The 24246-nt window shown below is 42.9% G+C and overlaps 1 protein-coding gene across 2 annotated transcripts in view; it reads right to left on the bottom strand.

The window, feature by feature from the left end:
• Positions 1 to 24246, bottom strand: part of LOC126184992 (SRSF protein kinase 3) — a 380865-nt gene that overhangs the window by 250740 nt on the left and 105879 nt on the right. The window contains exon 1 of one of the 2 annotated variants that reach the window (XM_049927703.1): positions 7149 to 7249. The exons of the other annotated variant lie outside the window; for it this stretch is intronic. The gene's annotated coding sequence lies outside the window, so the exon portion shown is untranslated. Of the gene's footprint in view, positions 1 to 7148; positions 7250 to 24246 lie in introns of those variants that run through there. 2 annotated transcript variants of the gene reach the window in all.

The raw sequence follows: 24246 nt of genomic DNA on the forward strand, positions 1-24246 counted from the left end.
TACAGTATGTTCAGCTTACACTGCTCAGAAATATGTCAGGACCTAATACTAGAAAATCATAACAAATTTTGATGACAATGATGATCACAAAATTTGATGTGTCATGCTTGTTTATCCCACAAATTCTGCATTAGCCTTACTTCCCGAAGTTCATGACAAATGTATTCACAGAGCAGTTGCATGCACGTAACTTGTAAATATGGCTACATGATGAACATTTACAAGTTGTTTGTATTATTATTATTGTCCACAGCACATGGTTTCACGGTAGTGTTCTCGCTTCCCGAGCCCGGGGTCCCGGGTTCGATTCCCGGCGGGGTCAGGGATTTTCACCTAACCCGAGCTGACTGGGCGTTATCATCATCATCTTCATTATTCATCCCCATTATGGTCACAAGAAGACAACGGTAAACCACCTCCATTAGGACCTCGCCTAGAACAGCAGTGCGGGTCTCCCACATCATTCCCCTATGCTCTGTCAAGAAGCATGGGACTTCATTTCCATTATTATTATTATTATTATTTTAATATTATTAATAAACATGCAGATGTAAGTTAGTAATTTCTGCCCACCACCTTTTACACATTACAAAGGAAAACTTCTACAGAACAGAAGTTGTCATGGACAAACATTTTCAGTTTGTTTCCAAATTTTACTTTGCTGTCTGTCAGACATTTTATATCACTGGGTAAACTACCAAAACCAGGAGGTAGTGGGTCCAAAACAATGTAGTTTGAAATTAGGAACTAATAGTAAGAAATGAATATTTAACCTTACTTAGAGGGGAGGATGAGTGGGGAGAGCCAGGAGAGGGAGGAAGGCCAGGGGAGGGGGGAAGGATGCACAGACAGAGAGGAGAGGAGAGGGAGAGTGTCTCAAGCTCTTGGGCGCATATGTGGATATGAGACAAAGCGAGTGGAAGGACATTTTACAAACAGAGTTGAACAGCAGACTGATAATGATGAAATAGGAAATCAACTACGGTCTTTTTTTTTTTTTTTTTTTTTTTTAAGTCATCCTGCCATCCACTTGAAGTGATTTAATGAATTCATGGAATACCCTAAATATTGATGCCCATGTAAGTAATTGAACATTGCTACTAGTGAATTTCAGTCCACTGTGATGGAGTGGAATGGGCAACAAATGGTACATCAGACAAAGTTAAAGCTGTGAAGATATAAGATGAAATTAACTGTCCCAGTAACAAAAACATAACCAGCACTGCAGAGAACAAATTACATCACTTATAGAAGATTTCATCATGTAGCTTGATGGTAACATTTCTCTTTGGCATTTCCCAATTTATCTTCCTCCTCCCCCCCCCCCCCCCCTCCCACTCTCTCCAACTGACTTGTTACTCTAATTGTAGCCAAAATAATCCTGTGCTAATACTACACAAGATAAGCAATAATTTCTCAATAATACCGCTATGGCATAAGTTTTAGATAGCACATGGAGCTTTGCAGTTTCCATCACAAACTGTTTTACTGTAGCACAAGAGCTTAATGTAAAAATGGTGTCAGTTAGGTGCCAGATGCAATGCAGTGCAGTGAAATAATCCATAACAATGATCACATTTTATACTTTCGTATCTGAAGCACAAGATAATTTCTAGACAGCATAGTTCCTGAAACAATATACTGGGGGTGAACAAAAATATGGAAACACCAAAAACACATTACCATGCATAATATGGTGTAGGAAAACTGTTGGCATTCAAACAACATCCAGTTGTGTCTGAATGCATAAATACAGGTACTGTAAGGTTTTCAATGGAATCTTATGCCATTTTTCCAGTAAAATTGTGGCAAGCGATAATGATGGAGATGGACAGTAATCACACTCCTTTCTCTCCAGAGTACTGTTCAACCACAATATTATTGCACTTGGCCATTAACATGCAGCAACGTTACAGTAAACAAGTACAGTTCTGACTAATGAAAATTCCTGGCACAATCAATGCTTTCAGGTCAATTGTGCATATACTTTCAAGTCCGATCACGTGCTGACTCGTGATAAGCTGGACGAAGTGCCCTCCTTCCAGGTGCAAAAATATTGTGATCAACTAACAAACCACAAATGCTCAATAATGTTGAGATCTGATGACTGTGGTGCCCAGGGTAGATACAATAATTCATCCTCGTGCTCACAAAACCACTCCTGGATGATAAAAACTGTATGAACAGAGGTTCTGTTCACCATTTGTGAAGCAGCAATATACCATGAGTGGACCTCATCAGCTAAAATGGTCATATAACAGTTGGCAGTAATGCAACCTTGCAGAGCAACCATGGGGCCCATGGAATACCATGATATGGATACCCAAAATCATCACCCGACCTCTGCCACGTTTCACTCTTTGAAACTTAAACTGGGCCAAAAGTTGGAAACACACTAATGCGACCACATGATTTTCTTCCATTGCTCCACAGTCCAGGTTTTATGCCTTCTGCATGACATTTTCCTGTTACAGGCACCAGTGATGTGTGGTTTTGGAATTCCATCTCCCCCTGCAATTACCAGCTCATGGAGATCCTTTGTGTTGTTTTGGTACTGATATTCAGCTCACAGTGACGTTTTCAGCTGTCATCTTCTAATTTTCCTTCACAATCCTCGTCAGTGACTGTGTCACCGTAACTCAACACACACTTTCATCTGTGTTGTGACTTTGTGAATGATGTTTCCCATTTCCCTTGCATGTTATATAAATCTTGCCTCATGAAACACCAAACGTATTGGCTACCTTGGTTATGGAAGTACCCACCATACTAGCACCAACAATTTCTCCACATACATGTCCACTTTTCTCTGAAATACACTGATCGGTCAGAACATTACGACTACCTACCTAACAGCCAGTATGTCCACATTTGCCATGGGTAACAGTGGCGACGCATCGTGGCACAGAAGCAATGAGGCCTCAGTAGGTCGCTGGAGAGTTGGCACCACATCTGCACACGCAAGTCGACTAATTCCCGTAAATTATGCAGAGGGGGTAATGAGCTCTTATGCCACGTTCAATCAAATCCCGAATGTGTTCGATCGGGTTCATATTTGGCAAGCTGGGGGGGGGGGGGGGGGGGCGGGGGCAGCATACTAATTGGAACCCGCCACTATGTTCCTCGAACCACTCCATCACACTCCTCGTATATGATATGGCGCATTATCTTGTTGAAAAATGGCACATCAATCAGGAAACATGATTGTCATCAAAGTATGTACATGGTGTGCAATCAGTGTACGATACTCCATGGTCGTCATGGTGCCTTGCACGAGCTTCACTAGACCTATGGATGCCCCCACTGATTGTTCCCCAGAGAATAATGAAGCCGCCACCAGCTTGCCTCAGTCCCGCCATACAGATGTCTAGCAGCTGTTCCCCTGAGAGATGACGGATTCGCACCCTCCCATCGGCATGATGAAGAAGGTACTGGAATTCATCAGATCACGCAGCACTCTGCCAGTGCGCCAACATCCAGTACTGATGGTCACATGCCCATTTGCCGATTTCGTGGTGTTAACATTGGCACATGCATGGGACATCGGCTGTGGAGATTGATCGTTAGGAGTGCTCGGTGCACTGTACGGTCACACACACTTTTACTCTGCCCAGCATTAAAGTCAGATGTAGTTCCGCCGTGGTTCGCTGCCTGTCCTGTTTTACTAGTCTGCCCAGCCTACAACGTCCGACATCACATGACAAAGACACTAACGACAGCTCTCGTCTAACACCCGACAAGTCGTGCATTTCCGAAATACTCGTGCCGCGCCTCCATGACATCACAATTTGCCCTCTGTCTATGTTAGATAGACCGCCTTCCTGACATCACACATGCGCAGCACACTCACTGATACTATACTGATCATCGCACCCTGTACATCGTCCGCCAACTCCATGCACCCCACTCCCTGGTGTTCCCCTTCAAATGGTTCAAATGGCTCTGAGCACTATGGGACTTAACTTCTGAGGTCATCAGTCCCATAGAACTTAGAACTACTTATACCTAACCAACCTAAGGACATCACACACATCCATGCTCGAGGCAGGATTTGAACCTGCGACCGTAGCGGTCGCACAGTTCCAGACTGAAGTGCCTAGACCCACTCGGCCACAACGGCTGGTCCCCTTCCTCTCCACCCCCAGCCTGTTATCGCACCTTTACTGTTGTGTCCCACCCTCTCTCCATCTCCACTCCGACCTACTGTCGATATAAACCCGACCAGGCGATAGCAGTGTCACCTGGAGAGGAATGACTGCTAGTCAGACACACACATGGTGCATGTAGTATCAGCAAGTTTGTCAACTGTGTGTAGAATGGGGAAGGTGCGCTATCTATCCGAGTTTGACCAAGGGCAGATTGTGATAGCCTGGAGGCTCTGCACGAGCACTTCAGAAACTGCACGACTTGTCGGGTGTTCGAGGAGTGCTGTGATAAGTTTCTTCGACACGTGGCGAATCCAATGTGAAACCACACCCAGACGTTGTGGGGTTGGGCAGCCACTGCTCATTACAGATGACGGACGTTGTAGGCTGGGCAGACTAGTAAATCACGACAGATGACGAACTGTGACAGAACTAACATCAGACTTCAATGCTGAGCAGAGTACAAGTGTGTCTGGACACACAGTGCACCAAACACTCCTAAAGATGGTCCTCCACAGCCAACGACCTATGCGTGTGCCAATGTTAACACCACAACATTAGCAATTATGACTTAAGTGGGCACGTGACTATCGGCATTGGACGTTGGCGCACTGGCAGAGCATTGCACGGTCTGATTAATCCCGATACCTTCTTCATCGTGCCGATGGGAGGGCCCAAATCAGTCATCTTCCAGGGAAACAGTTCCCTGACACCTGTACTGCGGGACAGAGACAACCTGGCAGCGGCTCCATTTCGCTCTTTGGAACATTCATGTGGGCATCCATGAGTCCAGTGAAGCTTGTGCAAGGCACCATGAGAGCCAAGGAGTATCTTAAACTGGTTGCAGACCACGTACTCCACCTTCATGATGATCACGTTTCCCGATTGCAGTGCCAGTTTTCAGTAAGATAATGCACCATGTCAGAAGGCCATTCTTCAGTGTGCTGACACGGTTCGAGGAACACAGTGGCGAGTTCCAATTGATGTGGTGGCCCCCCAGCTCGCCAGATCTGGACCGAATCAAACACATTTGGGATGTGACTGAACGTGGCGTCAGAGCTCACTGCTCTCCTATCCGGAGTTTACGGGACAATGTGACTTGTGTGTGCTAGTGTGGTGCCACCTCCCTCCAGCGACCTAGCAAGGCCTCACTGCTTCTATGCCGTGTTAAGATGGACATATCGGCTATTAGGTAGGTGATCATAATGTTCTGACTGATCAGTGTACATTCACCTTGCGCATGTCTTGACTAGCAGTCAGTCCTCGCCAGGTCACGCTGCGATGGCCTTGACGGGTTTATTCGATAGTAGGTCAGTGGTCATAATGTTCTGGCTGATCAGAGTAATGCGCTTACAACTACGCAGAACACTATTCTTGTTGCGATTGACAATTGCATCGTATTGAGGACATTGCAAAGGTGCCGTTCGTGGTCAAACAGAACAGCGCGCGGAGTTTCCATATTTTTGTGCACCCACTGTATTTACTTTGTTAAGAGGTGTTCTGTTGACAATGTACTTTTGGGTTTCGCTACTACTAACGACATTTAGATACTAGAAAACTTCATACTGGAGTCTTTCTGAGCATTGCTATTTATAATTGTACCATGACGGAAGCTTTGGGCCCCAGTACGTACTCTGATCAAAATTTTGTAACGAACTGCACGACGGTAAAATATTTACATACCGTACGAAATAAATACTTATCATCATCCGTGTCCTGCCAACACGACTGAAGAAACTTCACCATTCCATTTTACACACGTCTGGGATAATTATTGTTCAAGCTAATAACATTGCGCTCTTGACTTTTAAGTTGATTAACTACTGTTTCCATACACAGTTCCAATTCACAACGTCTCGGCAACTGCCTCAGTTTCTTAAATACACGTACCGTTCTTACGTGTTTAAGAGAATGTGACAGTAAATTTCTTCAAAGTTTCAGTAAAGCACTACTAAACCCCAGGCCAGACCGTATTTTCTGTGTTATGCTAAGGTGTACTCAAAACGTTGACAATTGTATGTCTGGAGGACAAAAGCTGTGAAAAGAGTTTTGCAAGAATAATGCCTTGCACAGTAGTTGGTGCCTGTGACTGCAACGAAAAAAAATTCCAGTACACCGGCAATATTAATAATACTCGGTTACTTCCCGTAATACAAAGAACACGTGCTTTCGAGTAAGTCCGAATCCGGAGAAGAACTGCAAAGTTTTGATAAACAAACATGGGCAGCCAATTTTATCACTAGATTCCTATTCAGCATAAAAGATGATGATCGTTTCCAGAAGTAAAACAAAATATGCTCCCCTCTTTGGATGTTGCTTTAGCGCGAACACACACTTTCGGACACATTTATTGCGCAGATGTAAATCTGAAAATGGTGACGATTAAGCACTTCTGTCATGTCTTCTCTGGCGAGATATACAGAGTGTTTTGTCGTTTGGCGAGATCAAATCCCACAGACGGTATTCTCCGGGGCATGTAATTATTTTCATATATGAAGTATTACGTAAAACCATCAGTAAATCGAGAAAAAATAAAATATATGTAAATTATAATTTTTCTGTTTTTTGTTTGAGATTCACCTACAAATGTTCATTGTGTGTTCATTGTTTCCAGTTAAAGCTGTCCAATCTTCTTCATTGTTTGTTTTACGTGATTTCGATAATCGGGTACAAGTTATTTTAATTTAAGTCGTCCACGCTTGGGCACTGTAAATATTGTAAATTGCACATTTGACATTTCCAGTATCACCAATGACAGTGATTAAATGCGCGAAAACTAAATCTCTAAAATAACGCTATGTCCTAACAACTGCACCACTTCTCGACATAATCAAAATAAAACATCAAAGCAGTGACACCACAGACGCTGGCACTTAATCTTGCGGGAAAATGAGACGCTGTACAAGCATGCATTTACGAGCAGAACGATAAGTGAAGTGACCTGTATTTTGTAAAACAATTTTCAAGCATTAAATGAGTGCATCGGCACCGTCATATACTTACGAAGATGAGGCTTCATTATATCTGAGCACTCGTGTGCAAGACCACAGCTGATGCGGACCACCGGCACACTGCCAGCCTGGCGGTACGTCGCTGCTGGCTATTAATAAACGGCCAATGTATGACCTACGATAACAAGCTGAAAAATTCCATTTTAACACTACGCCCACAGTTTTACTTCAAACATGCTACAGCTCAACATCGAGTTTGCTATGACATCGACTTAACGTTTTAATGAAAATTATTGTCCGGTTAGCTCAATGACGAAATACCGATTGGGCTGATCACATTTAAGGAAAAAAAAAAACGCACACATCGTTTGAATTATTTACCCTCTTATCAGTCATTCCTGTACGACTATACTCACAAGGTCGTTTACGCCTCATGCGAACTATCTCGCATGTACTTACGTAAAGATACTGACTGGCGCGGTGTTTAAAAAACAGCAACGGGTCTGCGGACGCCCCAAGCCAACCAGGATGTAAGCGAAAAAGCGTGTGCCTATTATTCCAAGTTTGCTTTCCTCCGTGCAACTAAGTGTTTAAAAGCTGTGGCAATCATGGAACTAATTGATCTGCAGACGACCCTTGTTCGCAAATCAACACAACTAGCACTCATCTAAGTGTACCTTCTATCCACAAATTTGTAAAAGCTTATTAATTTCGTGCGCACCTTTATCGTCTGATGCGTCAGTCTCAATACACTACTGTATTCCACATCCGTGAGTGGAACAAGACGCAGTGCCAGTAGTTTTTACTAAGTTTTACCCATGTAACGTGATGACACTTTATCAAATATAAATTTATTCTAACATACACCAGAAATGCTATTTGAGTGTTTGTCCTATTTTAGATTTGCTTTCCCACACTGTCCCCACAAATGTACATTTCAGGATCAACCTCTTACTACCGACACGTTATGATAGTGTGGCTACTGCGCAACCAATCAGTGAATCTAGACGGGGCACGGAATTTCAGCGTGGCTATCGTCCGCTACATTGCAGCTATCAGGATGTTTCGACTGCCGATTTGGCACTGTGTGCCCTGGTCTCGGCTTTAGAGGCGCTCCCGTTAGTTGTGGAGATTGTATTATGAACGAATGGATGGGGTCTGCGGAAGAAAATGTTAACCCTCATTTTCACAATGATTAGTTTGATTATATAATTATTGTGTTTTTGAACATACCACAAGCTAATAACAAATAGTTCCATTTGTACCGCCAGATAAAATACAAACTGTTTAATTTAACTAATATGTAACATGCAATAACTCAAAACAACACTAATGTGGATAACAACTTTCTTCTATCGATTCCTGGAAGAATGTGCTCTTCACGGATTAATTCTGTTTTTTATTTTTTTATATATATATATTGATTCCGCCGCACATTAGTCTGGAGAGAAACTGCTAGCAAGTATAATCATACTAACTTCATGGAAGCAGACCACTCTGGTGGTGAACATCCTCATTGCGGACGACCTAACTGCGCTGACAAATGACTTCCTCGCAGTTAAAAATAATTTGGGGGAGGGTTGAATGCAAGGGGATCTCTACAGAGTATGTCTAGAATCCTGTATGCCGACCAACTGCATCTTCTGACCACCAACAAGAACTACTCCAGAACTCCGCATAGTGGTTTCACGGGAACAGGACTGTCAGCAAGGCTGTTAAAACACATCACAAAGATCATGACGTGTCACTGCGAAGCCTGTGCAAAGGCTATACTTCCATTTAAATGCGATTGACATTTCAGTGAGTCGAATGATAGGGACCAGTCGCCAGCCAATCGTGGTCCTTACGCTATCGTTATGTGCTAGCTGTGTTGTCTGTTTTCTTGGTACACGCACAGCCGTATCAAGCGTAGCTGGTTGCACGTTGGTAGCATTGCCGCCTCGCCACCGCACTGTATCAATGTTATTTCATTCGAGCTATACAGGGATTGGGTAAAAATATAGAAACACTGCGAGAAAAACATAAAGGCAGATGCTAACCAAACTCGCAGGTTGTGCTGTTGCATTTGAGCACTAACGGTACCTGGCGCAATGTCCTCAATACTTTGCCAGTGTCAGTCGTGACAGGAATAGTGTTCCGTCTAGCTGTCAGCGCATTATGTCGGAGCTAAGCGAACGCGAACGTGGGCAATTGTGGGTGCTTCCGTAACCAAGGCCGCCGAAGAGAGTGGTGTTTCAACAGGTTCCATACCATGTGGAAGATTTATGCGGCATACAGGGAAAGCATCATCATCTGTTCAATCACATCGCCGGCGAAAGTATGTGTTTAGTGATCGAAACAGACGGTCATTAAAGAGGATTCTAACGGAAAATAAGAGAACTGAATACCGCACTCTCGAAGCCCGTCAACACCAAGGAATCGCCGTATGCAGGGAATCGCAGTGCGAGATCGAAAACCACTTATCACTGATGCAAACGCCCAAAACGTGGCACCGAAGCCATAAAATCTGGGCTATGGAGCAATGGAAGAAAATCTTTTGGTCGGATGAGTCGTGTTGCACACTGTTTACAACTTCTGGCCGAGTTTTACATCCAAAGAGTGAAACGTGGCTGGGTTGGATAATGATTTGGGCATTTACATCGTAGTACTCCATGGGCCCTATAGTTACTCTGCAATCTCGCATTGTTGGCAAGGATTTGGGGAATATTATGGCTGATTAGGACCATCCAATGGTACAATATCTGTTCCACGGTGGTAATGCTGGGTTCCAAGATGACAGGGCCCCTGTTCACACAGTTCGCATCGTCCAGGACTGGTTTTGAGTACGAGGACGAACTCTCGTATCTCCCCTGTCCACACATTCAACCAGATCTCAATATTATTGAGCCTTTGTAGCCTGCTTTGGAAAGTAGGGTGTCTGGTCGCTATCCATCTCCCTCATCGTTATCTGAAACTGCCACTATTTTGCAGAAATAATGGCATAAGATTCCACTGAACACCATATAGGACCTGTATTTATCCATTCCGAGACGACTGGAAGCTGTTTTGAATGCCAACGGGTTTCTTATACCGTATTGGGTATGGTAATGTGATTTTGGCACTCCCATACTTTTATTCACTCTCTGTAGGGGGAACACTATTGTCACCTACTAATACTTTCGCTGTTCATGATATTTTCGGTTCTGATACTTTGAAAAAGTTTCTTTGCGATTTAGGAGCTTCTCAATCTGGCGTACATCTTTGTAGGCCAGATACGGAAGCGATTCAATAAATATCGGTGTATATCGACAGGTGACTTCGCAAACGCAAGTTGGTGTTACGATCGAGTGCCGCTCTATGTCGGACTCCGCTAAAACAATGAGACTAACTCATAAGTAATTTTGGCTTGCCAGCCGTATCAGTAAGTGTTTACGTGGTTTCGTCAAGATGGAAAAAGTTTGGTATCGCTCAATGATTCGCTTTTTGTTTTTGGTTGTGAAAACACGTGACCAGATAAAATCTAAATTGGGTGCTGTTTATAGTGACAACAGTCATATATTGGTTCAATGACTTTAAACATTGCCGAAGGTGGTTTTTTTTAATTTTATTTTTTACAAAGAATCGTCTAGGATGCTCACCAGGTGTGGTTACTCCAGTCTCCACTACATTATTCTCGCAGATCGTCGACCGGAAGTACGTGAAGTAGCAGAGGCCACACGTGTGTCACCGGGAACCACAATTCCTATTTTATGTTGTAAATCGCTGATGAAAGAATTGTCGGCCCGACGGGTGCCGCGACTGCTGACGGACAATGAGCAGGTGTAATTTTCAACTCCGAAACTGTGTTTGGAGAAATTAAAGCGAGATCTGAAGAACTTTTTGCTTCGAGTTATCATCGATGAGACTTTCACTGAAGAGGGAAGGAAACTGGTGCACCTACCCTAATATCGTGTAGGGCCCCCGCGAGCACGCAGAAGTGCCACAATACGACGTGGCATGGACTCGACTAATGTCTGAGGTAGTGCGGAGGGAAGTGACACCATAAATCCTTCTGGGCTGTCCATAAATCCGTAAGAGTACGAGGGAGTGGATATCTCTTCTGAACAGCAAGTTGCAAGTTATCCCAGATATGCACAATAACGTTCATGTCTGGACCGTTTGGTGGCCAGCAGAAGAGTTTAAACTCAGAAGAGAGTTCCTGCAGCAACTCTGTAGCAATTCTGGATGTGTGGGGTGCCGTACGGTCCTGCTGGAAATGCCCAAGTCCGTCGGAATGCACAATGGACATGAATGGATGCATATGATCACACAGGATGCTTACGTACATGTCACCTGTCAGAGTCGTATCTAGACGTGTTAGGGGTACCATATCACTCCGACCGATACAATTTGAAACGAGACTCGTCCGACCAGGCAACATGTTTCCAGTCATCAACAGTCCAATGAAGGTGTTGACGGGCCCAGGCGAGGTGTAAAGCTTCGTGTCGTGCAGTCATCAAGGGTACACGAGCGGGCCTTCGGCTCCGAAAGCCCATATCGATGATGTTTCGTTGTGAGATGCGCACGCTGACGCTTTTTGATGGCCCAACATTGAAATCTGCAGCAATTTGCGGAAGGGTTGCACTTCTGTCACGTTCAACGATTCTCTTCAGTCGTCGTTCGTCCCGTTCTTCCAGAATATTTTTCCGGCCGCAGCGATGTCTGAGATTTGATGTTTTAACGAATTTCTAATATTCACAACACACTCGTGAAATGGTCGTACGGGAAAATCCACTCTTCAAGGCTAACTCGGAGATGCTGTGTCCCATCGCTCGTACGCTGTCTATAACACCACGTTCAAACTCACTTAAATCTTGGTAACCTGTCATTGTAGCAGCAGTAACCGATCTAAAAACTGCGCCAGACTCTCGTCTTATATAGGCGTTGCCGACCGCAGCGCCGCGTTCTGCCTGTTTATACATTTCTGTATTTGAATACGCACACGCCATACCAGTTTCTTCGGCGCTTAGGTGTAGATTCATCGTTGTATACTCGAAGCCAAGCAACAATCAAAACAATAGGTTGCTCCCGATGACTGCTTTAAAGGACGCAAAGACCATTCCATCGGCGGTAAAAGTTTTGGCGAGGATTCTTTTTTGGGATACGAAAGGTGTCATGTAGACTTTTTAGAGTAAAGTGAAACGATCAGTGGACAATACTCGCCTTCGACAAGAAATTAATGGAAATACGGCCCAGTTTGTCGAAGAAGAAATCTTAGTTTTCTTACAACAACGCGCAACTACCTTCATTTGGAGCTATCGCCAAAAATCTGTATCAATTGCTGTCACACTCCAGAATTCAGCTTACATGACTCCCTGTGGTTTCTCTTTGTTCCAAAGCACAAAGAAATGGCTCACATGTAAAAAATCTAGTTCTAATGTGGTCATCGGTGAGACACGGGTGCAAATTTTGAAGAGTTTGACAATTTCTATTTTTTATTTTTATGGCTTAAAAATGGTCAGGACGTTGGGAAGGTGACTATCCCTAAGAGGCGACTTTGTTGAAAAACAAATAATTTGTTTTTGAAAACATATGAAGTTTTCATTCGTAACACGGATACTTTATTAACTGTCCTTGTATCTTGTAATAAAGCTTTACTACGTCCTGTAGCCCCTCTGTCTCATTTTTGGGAAATATGCAGTAGTCTCTCCAACATTCCTAACCTATGAGCCGATAAATCTGCAAGCCTTTGCTGGACTAAAGCCTACAAAGTCACTGTTACGGATAGCAGTAATTGTAAGGAAGAGATTTTACACAATTTTTCAACGTGACTTTAACTAATTGTGCAAGAAACAGTTGGTCTGTTTAAATCCTTAAAAAGCCAAACTACAATTTGTTAAAATATTCTTAAGACTAGAACTACCAGGTACAAAGAGACTTACTGGTTATCTTGCTGTGTGAAGTATGGTGCAAATTCATTTTTCATGATGACAAGAATCTGTCAAAGATGGTAGACGTATTATCTTCTGGGGTTGATCCCGGGGCCTCGGGTTGTACTCCCAGACGTAATCGCGATGTAACTAAATAATATACTTTTATTCTGTCGTGAAAGTGAAAATAATGTTTCTACTAGATTTTACAGTAAGAATTTCAGTGAATTTGAAAATAATCTTATACCCACTTCACACATTCCAAATAACACGAGAATATTGGAAATACCTGTGGGGTAAGCGGTAGTCGAAGATAAAACAGAAATCTCAAGATCAGATAAGGTCCTATTCGAAACTTCCTGGCAGATTAAAACTGTGTGCCGGACCGAGACTCGAACTCGGGACCTTTGCCTTTCGCGGGCAAGTGCTCTACCATCTGAGCTACCCAAGCACGACTCACGCCCCATCCTCACAGCTTTACTTCCGCCAGTACCTCGTCTCCTACTTTCTAAACCTCACAAAAGATCTCCTGCGAACCTTGCAGAACTAGCACTCCTGGAAGAAAGGATATTGTGGTGACATGGCTTAGCCACAGCTTGAGGGATGTTTCCAGAATGAGATTTTCACTCTGCAGCGTAGTGTGCGCTGATATGAAACTTCCTGGCAAATTAAAACTGGGTGCCGGACTGAGACTCGAACTCGGGACCTTTGCCTTTCTGGAAACATCCCCCAGGCTGTAGCTAAGCCATGTCTCCGCAATATCCTTTCTTCTTGGAGTGCCAGTTCTGCAAGGTTCGCAGGAGAGGTTTGGAAAGTAGGAGACGAGGTACTGGCGGAAGTAAAGCTGTGAGGACGGGGCGTGAGTCGTGCTTGGGTAGCTCAGATGGTAGAGCACTTGCCCGCGAAAGCAAAGGTCCCGAGTTCGAGTCTCGGTCCGGCACACAGTTTTAATCTGACAGGAAGATTCTTATCAGCGCACACTCCGCTGCAGAGTGAAAATCTCATTATGGGAGCTCCTATTCATTTACTACATCGTAGTAAATCGTACTAAATCGCTTTGAAGCAGGAAATAATTATTCAGGCACAATATGACGAGATCACTAAAGAGCAAGCATAATCCCGGATAGTACAAAGATGGAGAAGGAAATCGGTCAAGTGGTTTCCTAACGAGTCATCCCGGGGTCCGCTTTTAGCGATGCAGGGAAACCGCGGAGAAATATAATCTGGATGAATGGATGAGCATTTGATCCCCGCGCCTCGGAATGAGAGTCCACTGCCTAAACGTCTGCTATTATTTCTTTCGCTCAATGTAACCCATGCCTCAAGTTGGCTGCCGATGAAGTAACTAAGAAATGATTGGTTTTTTGCTCAGATATTATAGTGTTACCTTTAGAACGATTATTTTTCATACTTTTATTCAATCTGCTTTCACACCTGCCTTAAGTAATTGTACGAGGTCCGTGAGATGGCACCACCGGCGAATATCGAGGTCATGTTTAGTTAGTAGCATCTTTGGAAAGAACGCGCACAAAGTTTCAGCCATATTGGTCTATTTCTTTGCGTTTGGCATTCGTGTGAATCAAGGAAGTCGAGTGATTGTGAAAAAGTGGACGACGAATAATTTCGTGTGGTGATTAAACATTACTTTATGAAAGGCAAAACGCCTCAGGAAACTAAAGAGAAGCTTCATAAACAGTACGGTGACTCTTGCACCTTCGATCAGAACAGTTTATAAGTGGTTTCAAAATTTTCGGAGTGGCCATATGGGCACAAGTGATGCTCAACGTTCTGGACGCCCTGTGGAGGTTACGACTGCCCAGAAATCATTGATAAAATCCATGGTATGGTGATGGATGACGGAAGAGTTAAGGTGCGTAAGATTGCTAATGCTGTGGGCATCTCGAATGAACGGATACATAATATTTTGCATAAACATTTGGACATGAGAAAGCTATCCGCAAGATGGGTTCCGCGATTGCTCACGCTTGACCAAAAGCGGAATCGTGTGAAGCGTTGGAAGGATGGTTTGCAGCTGTTCACGAAGAATCCGCAGGACTTAAAGCGTCGTTCCGTCACTGTGGATGAAACATGGATACATTACTACACTCCTGAGACCAAACAACAATCTAAACAATGGGTTACCAAAGGAGAATCTGCACCAAAAAAGGTGAAGACCAGTCCTTCGGCCGGAAAGGTTATGGAGACTGTCTATTGGGATTCGCGTGAGATAATCCTCATCGACTATCTGCAAAAGGGTAAAACTATTACAGGTGCATATTATTCATCGTTATTGGACAGTCTGAAAACTGAGCTGCAAGACTGGCCCGCAAAAAAGTCCTTTTCCATCACGACAATGCACCAGAACACAACTCAGCAGTTGTGGTCGCAAAATTAGAAATAGGATTCCAACTCGTTTCACCCCCCCCCCCCCCCCTATTCTCCAGACTTGTCTCCCTCGGACTAATATTTGTTCCCTAATTTGAAGAAATGGCTGGCGGGACAAAGATTTTGCCGGCCGGAATGGCCGTGCGGTTCTGGAACCGCGTGACCGCTACGGTCGCAGGTTCGAATCCTGCCTCGGGCATGGATGTGTGTGATGTCCTTAGGTTAGTTAAGTTTAAGGAGTTCTAAGTTCTAGGGGACTGATGACCACAGCAGTTAAGTCCCATAGTGCTCAGAGCCATTTGACAAAGATTTTATTCAAACGAGGAATTGAGTGCAGCAACTAACAGCTATTTTGCAGACTTGGACAGTTCCTATTATTCGGAAGGGATCAACAAATTAGAACAGCGTTGGACAAAGTGTGTAAATGTAAAAGTAGACTATGTCGAAAAAAAAAAGGGTTACCCCAAACACGTAAGTAGTTTTTATTTTTGCACAGACTTTTCAAGCGACCCTCGTATGTATAAGTCAAATGAACAAATCACGCCGCAGTATGTCCACAAGTTTAACTATATCGGCTAAATGTAGCTATTGCACAACACCAGCGTTGAGAATTCAAAGTCAACACGAAAAGAAGTACATGGTGATCTTTATGGAACCATCGGAAAGGGCGCTTCGGTACCCCTCGTACAGCCGACGCGTGTGTACGATCAATACCACGTGAACCACACATGGCTCGTTTGTTCAGCTTCTACCTGCGTTTTTGCTCTCATTTATGCAGTACTATTCACCACAGGAAGGTATATTTCACACCGCGACGTCTGTGACAGAACGTGTAATCAGTTGTTTCCATAACAACACTACACGATCAGACAGTACGAGGTACACATGCACAACGAAAACATTCTTCATAAATTAAGAAGTGTGTCATATTTTAAATGCACACATACCCACGCGATTTCAAAAATGGTGGTGATAGAAATAATAACACAGAAATAAATCTAACTATAAGCAGTATACATTTAATGTGATTTTTTTCCGAGAACTTAGTTGCGCCTATATTTAAGAGAAAGCGTTTCTCGAGTTAACTGACGAATAACTATATAAAATACGACAATTACGTACTATGGATAGTTCACTTAATTTACTCACTCTGCCTCCCTCCCGCCCACCAAATACAGACACCGTAATGCTACATGCTTAAAGAATAAAATAATTCTATAGTCTTGGTGCCCCCAGGCAAGGAAATAATAAGCAAACAATGTTACCTCGAAACTGCAACCCCACTTGGCTGTAAGTAATGTACACTGTAACGGTAATAAACTGTTGCGTTTCTTAATACTGTATAGCATTAGTTCTCTGTTCTTTAAAGCTGATTGACAAGAATATGCACCGTTGCTATAGGCTAGTAAACTGAAAGCTGATACTTCTGGCACATATCTAAGAAGATTACTATCTAGGTGACTCAGAAGGAAGAAATAATTAATCAGCTGTATTATGGTTTATATTCTGTTACGAAATCGAACCGACGTCCTGTTTCTATCATTACGTGCAATAATTGTATCTGGTGAATTGGGCTCCACCTGAAACCAAATGAAACAAACAAAAAAGATCAGGGTAATACACGTGTATGTGGCCCACTGAATATACACCATAGATCCTATCGAGAAATCTTACTGCTAGTAATTACGTATGCCGAAATACGAGAAACATTTTCTTTCCATCACATCGACAGCACAGATATCGGTGCCTTTGTACGTTATCTAGCCCAAAAGTAAATATAGGAAAGAAGAGCAAAGTGGGTCAGTTTTACACGGATTATCGTGTGCTAAGTTTTTGTATTAATTATCGACGGAGAAACAAACATAATACTCATCACACAGATTTATTTCACTTTAGCCCGTCTCTGAATGGGACCTTGATGCACTTGCGGAGTGAGTGAATGTGATCGTGAGTGAGTGCATGTAATGATAATGTTCTTCATTCGGAAACAACACAAATTAAGGCCTAAAGAATATAACACTGTTGGGTATAGCCTGTTCCTTCTTTACTACCCTTACATTTAGTTTATTTACAATTTTGTCGTATCCCAGATATCCAGCCTCGACACAAATGGGTGAATGCGACAAGCTTAGGAGTAATACTCGGTGTGGCTGCGTAGCTGGCAGCGAGTCGGGCTGGGAAATCAATGGCTGGGGTCAGCGTCTCGCGATACAGGACGGCGCAGCCGCGGCACCTGCCTAGCCGCAGCCCGTGTGCTCCATTTGTTATCGCCACCATTCCACCAAAACTTTCACAGCTCTGCAGTTAAAAAGGCCTGCTGCTACCTTCTATTACGTAATGCTCTTATTTCAAAGGTTTGTTATCGAACTTGCTCTCTCAGTCAGCTGTCAGATGCGCCCAAAAACTGAGTCGAAATGACTCCGAATTACGTTACTTACAAGGAACCCCTTGAGTACGAGGTCGCAAGCTCAATCTTTAGTAAAGCTCATTTGAAAGTGTTGTATTAACAATTATGACAGGAAAAACATTAGCTGCTAATGACTCACAATGCGCATCAGGAGGGCGACAGAAAATGTGTGTCCTGGAGGTACAGGGATCAACCTATGTCATGTACGTATTACTCATCACAAAATGGACACCGTCGACAGTCAAGAAAGGTTCAAAACAATCCATCAACTTGTGCCATTAACACCGAATGAAAATCAGCGCGCTACAGTGATCGAAGGCGATCTCCTTGGGAGTTAAACTGTGCAGGATATTCAGCTAGGTAGCCAATCTTACAGAATGCATATAGAAACATATTGGAGTGACGGGGTGATGAGAACTGATGGAATGTGATGGCATGCAACAGCATGCGAAACAGTCTGCAGTGGAGCTTATCGGCAAACTGGTTATCCTTTAAGGAGTAGCTGCAGATAGTGCGATAATACGCTTTATAGGCACGGAAAAACAAATATCCAGAGGCTGAATTTGTCCAGTGGTTCCAATTGGTATGAACAGCAATGTAACACACTTTTCAGGAGGTACAGTTTGCTGTAATGGAGTACGATTTTTATACACAGACCAGGAATCAAGAAAAAGCAAGTTATTTTGACTAGGTATTGGCCAAAAGGAGTGCTCGTACCATAGTTGTAGTTATCTTACGCTCATTTTCCCACTCTTGTTTGCCATGACGTAAATAATCCCGACTGCCCTTCAAGATCACGTACACGAGAAAGAATCGTAGGGGGCCAGAGCACCTCCAACTTCTTGCATCACAATAAATAACTTTCCAGCCAATTTAGCATCCAGATTAACAGTCGGCATAATTGTATACGAACGTGTTAAGGCACTGGTGTTAGTTGATCTCCATACAACTCTCTTGGTACCGCTAATTTTCAGGGTTCCTTTCATATGCATTTCCTCTTCAAATCCCGATTGGGCAGAGTTGAAAACAAACTCCTTACTGAACGATGGGGTAAGTTTTTTTGTCTAATCTACAAATTTTCGGGCCGATTCCGCAGTTTGATGTGCATCGTTACGTTGGCGCTTTGTTTGAAATTTCGTTGTCTTACGGACTCCCTGCCCGGCAAGGAGGATGAACTAAATGGTTCGACACCTATTTCCGTATCACTTTCGTTTGTTACGCAAGCATCGTCGTCATTGCGCTCCCCAGTATATTGTCCGCACAGTTGAGCGTATACGATACCACACATTCCACTGACTCATTTGCCGGCCGGAGTGGCCGAGCGATTCTAGGCGCTTCAGTCTGGAACCACGCGACCGCTACGGTCGCAGATTCGAATCCTGCCTCGGGCATGGATCTGTGTGATGTCCTTAGGTAAGTTAGGTTTAAGTACTTCTAAGTTCTAGGGGACTGATGACCTCAGATGTTAAGTCCCATAGTGCTCAGAGTCATTTGAACCATTGACTCATTTTCCAGAAACGCTAATATTTCATCTGTCATTTCTTTCTCATTCTGCGAAATTCCTTGGGTTCCTTTCTGGCAAAATATCAACTTCGACAACAGTTGCTGGAAATAATGACTGCTTGCTTTGCTTATAGTTGCCATTGTTCTGCTTTGTATCAACACCACTAGCAGTGTAACACTGTTGCGAGTTACTCGTCGGCTAAGCAGTTCAACTACTTTCCGTAGCGTCATAACAGTGCTCACCATTACGTACGTCCAGTCCAGCCCCCTGTTGCCATTAGCAGACGTATTGTGGTTGCATTGTAGACAGTATGTTGGGCGTCGAATACCGTAAACATCACTGGCCTTTTGCGACCTCGCACACAAGGGGTTCGTTGTTGGATTTATTAAAACACCCATGTGCGGACGTCTTATCTTGCGAAGAAACTTAAACTTACATCAGTCCTCCAGTATGTACTTTTGACATAAATTTGTTACATTTTAGGCCAATTTTTGCTGATTATTTAGGACTATAATTTGTTTTATGATTTACGAGTTCTCAAAAGTTTCGAGATGTCCGGTTTCGTCTAGGATAAATGCGAAATTGCTTTCAAATATATCTCATGAAATGACGGGTGGTTGAACACTTATGTCCCAGTGGATCCAAAGTGAAACTACACCTGAAAACAACTGACTTAACATTTTCCAAATTTCTTTTGTCAAATTAACTATTCCTTGACGCCTCACTACGTATCATATCAATCGAACCCTTCTTTTACTAAAGTTACCCATAATTATGTTTCTTTTCTACCCGATTCGTTTCTATACATACATCTTCGTTAGTTATCCAATCTTTAGCAGCATTTTCCAGCACCAAATTTTAAGAGCTTCTCCTCTCCTTTTCTGAACTGCTTATTGTCGACGCTTCACTTCCTTACAAGGCTAAATTCAGGCAAATGGTTTTAGAAAATACTTTCTATCACCTCAATTTATATTAGATGTTAACACATTTCTATTTTTCAGTAACGCTTTTCCTGCTACTCGCACTTGCCACTTTTTCCGTTGTACTTCAGCAGCCGTCAGTAACTTTGCTGCTCAAATAACGAAAGGAGCCTAATGCTTTCAGTGTCTCATTTCCTGATCTAATTCCCTCATTGTAATCTAATTTAATGCGACTAACCCCATTAGCCTGGTTTTACTGATGACTGTCTTAAAACCTCTTTTCAAGACACTATCCATATTGTTCAACTGATCATCTACGACCTTTGCTACCCCTGACAGCTTACATTTTCACTGGAAGACCTTTAAGTTCTTATTTCTTCTCCATAAACTTTCATTCCAAATCCAGATTTATACCTGGTTTTCTTTCCTGCTTGATCACTGTACTGTACTGTACTGACTGACTGACTGACAGGGGACAGGCTACAAGCCTTTATCACTCCCGTCTCTACTACTTCCATCATTTCATGTTCTATGACTTCCGTAACTGCAGTCTGATTTCTGTACAAATTGTAGATAGCCTCACGTTTTGTGTATTTTATTCTATTACTTTCAAAATTTCGAAGTGTACACCAGTCAACATTATAAGAAGCTTTTTCTAAATCAAGCTATAAACGGTGGTTTGCCTTACTTAAGTATACCTTCTAACACAATCGATGGTAATCAGCTTGGTATAATTAATTTTGGGACGCTGAAGAGTAGGACAGCAAGAGTCTGCAAAATAACATCAAGGAGCCATACAATGCTCGCATTCAACATAAATTCTGGAATTTTTTCTGAAAAACTGGAAATATACGATTAGTAGAGCCTTCTGTAAGTAAACTATTCTGCTAGACGCACATTTACACTACGGAAATACTTTGTTACATTATTTGAGAAGGAAAAGTATCCAACAGAATAGCAACTATACCAACTGTAATAATTTTTATACCGTTTGAAGATGACACTAATAACGAAATCAAAAACAACAGTTGCAAACAAAAATAATATATGTTAATTGGAAATTTCAGTTAGACTTCCTAAAATTTTTAACTGAGGTATCAGTAACCATTCACAAAGTTTTAGAATAGCCTTATGTAATGATGAAAAACCTTCCTGAATTTCAATAAAAATCGTTTTTGTACCTTGATGAACACAAAATTCAAGCGAGATTGCGTTCCGAAAGGAGTACCAACGTCGAGTGCGTCCAAACCACGATGTTTAGACAATTATTGTGTGCGCAATGTCGAGAACTTGAAAAACGCACGTTGCGAAACATCAAGAAAGTGTGTCTTCCCTGTTCTTATTACCATCTTCAGTTAAGCGTCTACGGAATTCAATCAACTTCCGCTAATTTTGTAACGTGGACGGCAGGAGATGATGTTGTTGTTGTTGATGATGATATGACGCATTTAGGGTTCTTTCTGTTGAAACTGATCTAGCGTAGTTATACAGCGTAATTCGTGGTGGCACCGACATCTTCACGTAAACCTAACCACATGCAGTTTTATTTCCATGCGTTTAGTCATCACTATCATTTGCAGACCAAAAACCACCTTAATGATACAGGGCATACTCCAGGATGCAGTGGCACACCTAAAACCCGCCCTACGAGAGAACGAGTATTACCCATATTAAGGTCAGAAGCCTCTTCCGAAAAGAGCGTAAGACCAATCACAGGAAGATGGCAATTCACAAATATTCGAAGTAGTATCGTCTGTAGACGAGAAGTGTTTCATCTAAGCTAACCGGCACCCCTAAGGGGCACCAATTTAAAGTGTTAGTATGTCCACTGGACAAATATGCCGCTCTTCTGGAGAATGAATAACAATTTGCTATTACGGTAGTCAAGAAACCATTAAAACGTCGCGCACCATTTCACCTACGCGCGAAACAATTTCCTGGCTTTCATCTTCACTGTTTTGGAATTCGGTAGTCACTTAAGTCGTGTAAACATGAGTGGCAAATAATTATACAGAATTGTACTTTTGATTGGGATAAAGCAAGGGATCTGTTTTGTATCTGTTATTAGTGGGGACTTCACTTATACACATGGCCAATTAAAGCGCTGTTCCTGTCGTTTCGAGCGGCAGCCCGGCCAACAATCAATCCTTATTGAGCTGCAGTAAGTATCGTAGTGCCACTAGCATTTTCCCAGGTTCGTCGTATGCTCGTACTCTATGATTTACTGCATTATCAGCTGCTTTAACCAATAAATAAGTACGAAGCCATCTCTAATGCGATTCTGGCTTATCTCGATAACAATTTAAGTATTTCACAATACTCGACCTTAATTTCAAATCCTGGCCAAATATGGTACTTCACACAGTACGTAGCGTGAAGGCAACCTATTACATTTCAATGCAAGGACGACGACCTTGAGCTAAACCGAACGCAAGACGTACGCAGCAGACGCTGCATTTCTTTACTTCCAGAAAGCCTTTGATACAGTGCCGTTCCGTCTCCTAGTAAATAAATTACATGGATACGGAACATCCGATTGGACTGAGGACTTCCTAGCAAACAGAACTTAGTACGTCGTTCATAATCATGAGTCATTGGCAGAACAAAGGGTAGCGTGTGGCATACATCAATGTAGTGTGATGAAAGCGCGGCTGTTCACGACCTAGCGAACAACACCTGTAGCTCTTTGCGGCTATTCGCAGCCGACGCAGTTCGCTAGAAACTTGCTACGAAATGCAGACACACTTGCTGGTGATAAGCACCTGGAGCAAAGATTGAGCTAAACATAAATTTAATGTAAGGCACTTAAACACACGAAAACGTCCGGTATCTTCAGACAACGCGATAGTCAATCAGTCACTAATTAGTCATTACCTTCAACGACGTGTAAGTTTCTGTCCCAAGCGATTAAAGGTGCAACGCCACAAACAAATCTAGCCGAGGGAAAGGAGGGTAACTGACGAGATCGAAAAGGCTCAAACAAGAGCAGCATGATTCAGAACCCTCTAAAATCTCCGATACAGAGGAGAAAACTAAACTGCAGATGGAACCCGTGTCCGGAACCGTCATCCATCGAGGCAACAGAGCATCGCTACTTCTATCTTCTCTACTGGCGATGGTGGTAATCAGTCGCGATCACTGAATAACAAGCAACGGTCCGTCAGCATACGAAGTCAGCAGGCGCCGGCGCCTGTAACTTCGACGCTCTCTACCGTCTTTGGATAACGTTTCCGGACACAGATTCCTATCCTCAGTCTGTTCCTCAAGACACCCTCAACACATCCTCGAAGTCTGTCGCAACATCTGACTCTCTACATGCCATCGTCTCTCTTGTCTTGTTCTCGTTATTCCCTACAAGAGACGTAAGATGGTTACAGAATAATGGTCACGCAGTCTTCTTCGGATACCGGTTGCATTAATTTCCCCAACAGAATTTCGCGAGAACTATGTCATATTTCTTCATAGCATTCCCATTAATTTCCCCGATCATTTCTCTTACACTTTCGTATGGCTATACTGATCTGTTACTACCGTAGCAGCAGGTTATTAATTCTGAATTCATTCTATGTCTGTCGTCATGCCTATTCGCTAAGGACTTCAAACCCATTGAACAAGACTCTAGAATTTGTTGCCCTAACCTCTTGCATCTGATTTTTATTACAGATGCAGTGCGTTTTCGCAGGTCCTTCCCAACAAATATAAATCATTTCATACGCCTTCCCTATTACTGACTTACGTATCGTCCCAGTTCATATCGCTTCTTAGAATTGCCCCTTCTTAGTAGTACACCTATACTCCATATAACGTGCTCAAGATGTTCACCTCTAATCTTATTGCAGTTAACATCATTTAAAGAGAGCTGCCATTCATTACACCAAGTAGATAATTTTTCAAAAACCTTTCTACATTTCCTTGCGACCATGCAATGATGGCTACTATCATGTCAATAGCAACATCGAAACATACAAACAGATAGTGCTGCTGATCTTACTTTTTATATATGCTAAGAGCATTAGCGGTTTTATTATACTTCTACTCCGTTTTAA

The sequence above is a fragment of the Schistocerca cancellata genome, chromosome 4 (genome assembly GCF_023864275.1).
Source record: "Schistocerca cancellata isolate TAMUIC-IGC-003103 chromosome 4, iqSchCanc2.1, whole genome shotgun sequence".
NCBI lineage: Eukaryota > Metazoa > Arthropoda > Insecta > Orthoptera > Acrididae > Schistocerca > Schistocerca cancellata.